The sequence below is a fragment of the Calonectris borealis genome, chromosome 1 (genome assembly GCF_964195595.1).
Source record: "Calonectris borealis chromosome 1, bCalBor7.hap1.2, whole genome shotgun sequence".
Lineage (NCBI taxonomy): Eukaryota > Metazoa > Chordata > Aves > Procellariiformes > Procellariidae > Calonectris > Calonectris borealis.
In genome coordinates this window covers 124273447-124281301 of record NC_134312.1, presented here as the reverse complement: position 1 = coordinate 124281301, position 7855 = coordinate 124273447, and positions in this window count along the sequence as shown.

Here is a 7855-nt window from a genome sequence, read left to right as displayed (position 1 = left end):
GAACCCTAGAAAGCCATCAGCTAACCCCGAGTAAGTCTGGATAACTTCTTACAACAGTATATAATTAACTCAGCTTGGAAATCTGTGTGGCAGGGCAGTCTGCAGCTGCAGAGCTCAGGGGCAGCACGCTGCACAAGTCGTGCCACACCGTAATTAAGGAGGCCGGCTTTCCCACGAATGCGTGTCCTAACAGGTGAATGATGTTTGTCTAGGAAGATAAATCTCCAACTGCATTTTTCTCCCTAGTGGAGAACTTTTTTTTAAGTTCCTCCTCGGTGTCAATTCTGCATTGTTCAATGAGAAGTGGACTTTCACTGCCACCCTTCCTCACTGAAGACACCATCAGGTCTCTTTTCTGCAACCCCCTATCTTCAGAAGACAGTTGGAGCTTATCTCTGGGATCCGTACCTTGCCCCCATCTAATTCTGTTGAAATTGACCCCCAGGTTCAAAAGTTCCTGGGGAAGACACAGGCTTGTATGTATATGTGAACACGGCAAAACATAAACGTCATTTCCTCAGGCAAGCGGCTAAGAGCTGCCTCTTTTGAATGAGGAATTCTTTTTCACTGCCCTTCAGACACGGTGACCACATCACCCGGGCCAGGCACTCGGCTCACGCTGACCCAGCCACCCAGCTGGGAGAGAGTGCCAGGTCGAGTAATCAGCCAGGTCTTGGTCAAGGAATGGTAAGGGAAAAAGTCACGTTCCTCATCTGTAATTAGACCGTAGTCATAATTAAACATAAATTACAGGAACACTACTGAAGATAGGTGGTAAACTAAACCAAAGCTGAGCCTCTCTGATGCCACCAAAGAAGCTCACGGTCACCCCCCAAAATCAATTTCCAAAGGTGAAACAGTCCCAGGTGGGAACAGCTGGCAACATCAAAAGAGAGGGGAAAACTTAAAAATGACACAAACCCCTACTTAACGGAGTTTCTTTTTTAGTTATTCCTTGCCGTTCTGGTGATTTTTCCCTTCCTTGTGTACCTGTGAACAATCTTGATTGGATTACTGGAGATGCTTATTTCTTTTCTCCCCAGTTGCAGCTTTTCCTCATTGATGGGTATGGATTAAATAATAAGAATTGCGGAGGAGATCTCTCCATGATGCTTTTATTGAAACTTTTTTAAATTAAGGAGACCTTGCAAGATGTACAGGGGATAAAACCAGGTAATAAAAACAAGTCAAAATTCCGGTTATCTTTTCATCATTGTCTTAAACAGAAATTTGCAACCATATGTTGCCGTCATGTATCTATATACAGAAAAATAACTAAAAATCACATCATACGAACAATATCAAAATGCTACATACTAGCACTGAAATAATAAAAAAAAACCCTTATATTTTCCTTTCATATCTTTCTTTCCTTCTCTCTTACATTTCTCACCCTCCTACTATCTTTTGTAGAAACGTGTTAAGCTCTTTTGAGTAGACAGGTGCCACCCTAATAGTTAGGAACTCCAGAAGGGCCCCGCAAAGCAGAGTAAGTGCCCAGAGGAGCTTTGGTGTAGGTAAATGGCAAGGAATACTGCATCTAGAGGAAACCCTCGTCTACGCCATCCCTGCGTGATGCTGAACTTGGCAGTTGCAGCTCTGGAAAGAGACCTTAGGCTCACCTTGGCAGTTCTCTGAAACCATTGCTGCAGAGTGCAGTGACGGTCAAAAAAAGCCAGTAAAATATTGGGCATATCAGGACAAGCATGAAAACAAGGCAGAAGGTGTCATTTTGCCTCCATATAAAGCTCTGGTGCACCCACGGCTGGAGGGCTGGGACAGTTCAGGCCTCCCTGTCTCCAGAAGGACACAAAGGAATGTGCAAAGGAACAGAGAGAAGGGCAACGAAAAGAAACCAAGGATGAGCCATCTGCCTTGCCAGGAAAGGGCAAAAGGCTGGGACTTGTCAATTTGCAGAGGAGACACCTGAGGTAGGATGTGGTCAAGGTTTACAAAATCATGAAGGTGGTAGATAACATGAAGGCAGAACGGTTGTTCACCAAATCCGGCAATCCTAAAACTAAAGGGCCCTCAGTAAAACAAGTAGGGAGGTAGGTTAAGACAGATACATGGAAGTACTTTTTTTAAAAAATATACACACAGACTGGATAGTGAACTTTGAGAACTTGCTGCCACAGGAGGCTGTGGACCTGGTACCAATAGTATCAGCAGGTTCAACAAGGAATTAGACCATTTCAGGGATGACACATCATTATAAACGAATACTGGAAGGAATAGGCAGGGGTGTGCCATGGAGCACCCCTAGTACAACAAACAGATGCTGGGGAAGTGGAAGGGGAACTGACTGCAGATAGTGGCTAGGCTTTCATGCACTTTCTAAACTATCTCCTACTGCCACTGCTCTGTTTTAATTTTTAAAGGTGTAAATACAGTCTTTCACTACAAATTATGCAGTCAGCTTCACATTCGGGGAAATCACGAGAGTCAGCATACCTGGAATGCAAAAAATATCCTTACCCAGGAAGGCCACGTTATTGATCTCAGTCTACCCCCGTTGGGTAAGTAAGGCTAGATGGACCCATTAGGGCATTTCTTACATCTCAGCCTTTTAGTTTCATCCTATGTTTCATTTTTCATTCCCAACTTTGTCCTTTATTTTGTCCTCATTCTGCCACCAATTTATTTTCCAAACCCTATTTATAAGGTTTGAGATACCTGGCTTTTCTTACCGCATTTCCCAGATCACTGTTTCTATTAATGTGTAGTAATACAATCCAAAACCTGACAAGGCTTACAGTTGAAGACTTGTAAGACACAGCTATAGCATTACCACTTATCCTATAGCCTCAGGGTAAGCCAAGCTTACCACACTTTATAACTTTAGAAGAGAATACTAATTCTGCAAATAATTATTTGCCAAGTATTCCGTCCTCCTTCTTGTCATCAAGCTTTTTTTCCTTTCCTCCTGGTTTTCTCAGCCTGCTTTTTTTTTCAGGTGGGGTATAGCTTCACAGAAGAGAGCAAACACGGCTCTGCCTGGCCACTTAGTTACTCCCCGCTTCCTTCTCCCTCTTCCTTACGCTTTCCCTTTCTGAAGTGTTATGCTGACACTGCATGATTATTCACACCCAAACCTGGAGGCTCTTTTATCCTTCAAGAACAAAACCACCTGCAATGGAAGGAGTTCGTATCGACTTCCTGATTCGGACTGGCCAAGCTATGATTGCTAAAGCTTCTTGTAATTCTTTTGCCTGCAGAAATCCAATTCATAGATTGTTTGCAACAGATCTTTGACATTTAGCAGGGAAAAAGTCCTGGAGGGCAAAGATGCATGCTTTTCTGTGTCCCATGAAATTCTATTCAGGTCTGACAGAGGGAGAAGGTGGTAGAGAAATAGCCTTTTTTCCTATGGCTTATGTTGGCAGCAGCGCTCTGGCAGCCGCTCGAGGGGACCGTCTGTGGGCATTCCTGTCGCAAGCAGGGTCCACTGCACGCAGCGTTGTGCTGGGAGCCTAACACTCTGGCCGTAGTTAAAAAGCTGTTGTGAAAATGAAGTTTGGAGGCAGCAGAGAGAAAAAACAAAACCATGCTCTGTAATAGCTCTCTCTAAACCCAGCACATAGTATCTCTTTGATCTCTTCCTTTACGGGCTCAAGAGCACCCTTATTTTGAAGAAATTTGAGCCATACTCCCCTGATGATCACCTGTGCGCTGCACACGGTCCAAATCTCAGCAGAGATTTTTATGAGTAGCTTGGGGCCTTTTCATTTAGGAGGAAAAAAATACTTCCACAAAGGCAAAATATTTTTTTCTTTGGGAAAAGGCATCTGTGTGCTATGTGTGAGATTATTTTCAGGACTGCTGCCCTATTTGCTCTCACTATTGGAATGCCGATGGAGAATGTAACAGAAGGTGGGAAGAAGTGGGAGGAGGATCTTCATGTTAGGACAAGAGATTGACACACAGGTGAACAAATTGTTATTTACCTTGTACTAAAGTGTGGTCCCTGGTGATGCTTTGCTCACTGTTTCTACATGAGGACAATATGCTCAGCTTCAGTTTTTTTCGGCCATCAGTGCTCATCTGGAGACAAGACTTTGCCCTCAGTTTTCTCACAGCTCCAGGTGTACAGCAACATCAAACACATCTCTCTGCTCCTTCACCGATGTAAAATCCATATGTTATCATAGGGGCAGAGGAAAACCAAGGATCATGGAAATATACAAACACTTTTTAAAGAACTGCGAATACCTATTCTAACCTAGTATGTATTTTATGGATGATGACTCCTAATCAGAAGCTCTGTCTGACGCTGGTGATGTCCTTAGCACAAGTAACACAAAAGCATCTAGCAGAACTAAATTCTGAAGATGATGTTTTTACTGTAAATTAAGGAGGAAAAACCTTTAGGAGTAATTATGTTTTCTGTGAGGAAAAGAGCCAGAAGTAACACTTTTTGATGAATTCTAAATACTTTCTGCTTTAGTTGCTGTAGAGCTGGTCTCTGGATGGATGTACTGGCTTCTTTAGAAGGAACTTAAGAAAATTAGGGCTCTAGTGGTGAAGAAAGGGGGATCCACTTTAACATCTCTTGTCTTCCCCAGCCTATGGAACAGATAGCTGTGTTGCCTGTCACTCAGACTCTGAGCTACCCACTTACAGTGCAGTGGTTTTAGGCTAATTAAAGCCATCCCCGTTGCTGACAGTCCACCCAAAGCTCTGTGCTATAACAGGCACAGGAACAGAGAAGCATCTCTGAGCCAGCCCAGGGCCAGAATACACACTGGTATCCTCACCATGCTGTCACTATGTGTCATTCAAACCCCTCAGACTCCCTGGCTGTTTGGGTTGTCTTTGAGGAAGATTTACAAATGCCACGGTGTCCATTATGTGCTCCACACCCACAGGCTTTGGGTGTGCCTGTGCTCAGTCATTACAGTTTTGGATAAAGGACAACTCTTAGACAGGAGGCTCCAATTCAGCCATAGTAACTGACTCTTTCAAATAAGAACAAACAGGATCAAGGGTTTCCTTGTTTCCGAGGAAAGGAGATGCTATCTAAAAAACTTCTAACTTAACATTGATATCTAATAATTAACTGCTAAGTACTTATTTACAGTAATTCTCAGAACAATGGGTAGATCATACCATGAGTGGAAAAGCTGTGACTCATAGTGCTAGGCCTGATGGTGGTTGTGTTGTCCCTCCTTTGTGCCTTTGGATGGAAGTATGCAGGTAATCACAGAGCAGATGTGGCCCACAGTAGTTGTACCTGTCCAGAAGCACGTCAACTCAAGAATGTGAAGGGCAAGCACACCAGGAATGGAATATGTACAGGGAAACACACTATTATTGCCTCTGCTGTATAGCTACAGCCAGTGCCCAACTGGTCAGGTAAACCAAGATTTCGGCAAGTGATCGTTAATTCTGTTTTCTCATCTTGTGAGTTTCTAATACGAATCCTCTCATGTAACTTCAGACGCTAATGATATAGAGGTCTACATCTGAGCTAGTTATCTGGGCTTCCTTTACAGCCTGTCAACAGATAGGCATTTCTGGGGCGTAATCACTCTGGGTATGCTGGGGAGGCAGCGAGTAGCTCCAGCAAAGTTCCTAGGTTTCCCTTACAAAAAATAGGGATATTTTGCCTTTGATCTTTCAGAGGCGATGCTTTATACTATTCCATTAATATAGTAATGGGTGCCCTAAAAGAAAAGGAGAAAATTACTAGCTTTTTAAAAAGTAATGAGAAATGTATTATTTTTCCCTGGTCTGGCTTTCACCTTCCAAAAAAGTGAAAAAGATGTCTCCGCCATATATCTGGGTTGTCCTGTCACCAGCAGGCACCATGGAGTTTGATAGGGATCTGCCTTACTTGGAGTGTGAGCTCTGAACAAGAGCATTGCACTTTGTAGCTTGTATTTAACAACTGGTTGAAGCCAGAACCTCTTAAAGACATGGTTCTCAGCAACTTCCCTCTGCATCCTGAAATTAGACATTAACATAATAAGGAAGTTCAGATACTAACTTAATCTAACTTAATGAACACGCACACATTCAATTAGTCTCCGAGGTACTCTGCACTGATTCATGGAATTGGAAATCTCTCCCAGCGTATCAATACTCTTGCTGTCAGATGGCAGCAGGTCTGTTAGTTCCAGTTGTGCCGTGTCCTGAAACTAATTCATCTCAACCTGCTGCGGCTCTTGGCTGTCAGAATTTCTCAGGTAAAATGGCTGTGTTGGAGAAAGTGTCACTTATGCCTCTGCGTATGTCCACCTGGTGTGTCAAGTTTGTCTCTGACTGCAAGATGTTTCCTGTGACGTTATTGCTGTTTGCAGCCATTGCTTTTCATTATAGGTGTTCCCACAGTTGTTTTTTACAAAATGGTGACAGTTCCCAGTACCCCAGATTATGTTTCCCTTTTACCTTCTCCCCACCCCGTCTTTTTTCCCATATATCTGCTGGTTGCCATGACTTTGACATGAGTTCCTAATAGGCGCTCAAGAGCAGGCACTCTTGTTTTCAGTTTTCTGTTGAATAAAATGTCAGCAAGTAACAAGTCATGTTACGCTGGTACCACTCCGTTATTTAACAGTACCAAGTACGGATCAGAATTGGCATCCGTTCCTGTATATTCTTTAACGTATTTTCTGCTGGCCTTCAGAGGCTGGAGATAATGGAGGTTATGATTATATGACTAAACTTACATTTCAGAGCAGAATGGTTAAACACGGACCGGAAAAATGTCAGACATTATCAGGTATACCAGGCCGAGCACATCGAATCAAATTTGGGATGTCATCTTTCTAAGCTGTTATGTTTTCTAGCAACACTATCTCAGGAAAGTGAGAATACTCCAAATACATATCTAGGAGTAAGGGACTGCTGACTGTGTATTTTCCTTTTCCAGCCAGGACATGCAAGTTTGTTTCTCCTTTGCATTAGGAACAAGTCCTTGCAGTGCCATATGACAAGTCTTACCACTTCCTTAATGGCATCCTTTGTTAGGATCAGGACAAATCTCTAGTCCTTCTCTTAGAGTTTTCAATCCCTAAATGAGTTTCCTCTGTCCATTCCATCATTTTTCAATAACATCTTAAAAATGACCACTCCGGTGTCTTTAAGCATCCATCTGGCACTAAGAGCTTCCCCCAACTGTAGCGTGTTAAAGATTATCAGTAAAGACAGTATAATGTGCTGGGCACGCTATGTAAATAGTTTTAATTACATTTTGTAAGAAACTTGTTTGTAAGAGCAGTTTTGACAATCAAAGTCCGTATTCTGTTTTTACTGTTGCTTTTTATCTGCTTGATTCACGTAAAATCTGACTCTGGACTTTGAACCACGGCCCTATTGTTAAACAGGAGAGCATGCCTCCAACCACCAGAACTTTGCTTGCTTTACATTTAACTTGCAAACCCCCTATCTGTAGCTGAATATCCCTCTTTGAAGTACTATTTCCCAGGTCCTGTGGCTGACGGTCACTTTCAGCTAAAACTGAACTCTGGGGAATGAGAGCGTGAACCTTCGCTGGGGGGCTGTCGACCATTGCCTCCCTCTCCCTTTGAGGCATTTTGCTGGCACTTGCGACACGCACGCCGCTGCCGCGCGGCTCAGAGAGGACTCGTGCCGCTGCCTTTCTCGGAGCGGGTGGCAGAAAACTTCGTGTTGTGGTTGCTTTTACAGGCGCCTCTAACTCCTTCCCTTTCTCAAAAGCTTTGTCACTAGCGGTGGCACTCGTTTCTCGAGCACTTTGCCACGTCCTCTGTTTTGTAGAGCAGCAGGCTTAGAAAGCTGGTTCTGGCAGCTCTGAGAGGCACAAACTTGCCTACAACATTTGTCTCTCCAAGGAATCTTTAAACCCTTTCTTGTCTGTCAGGCTAGGTATACC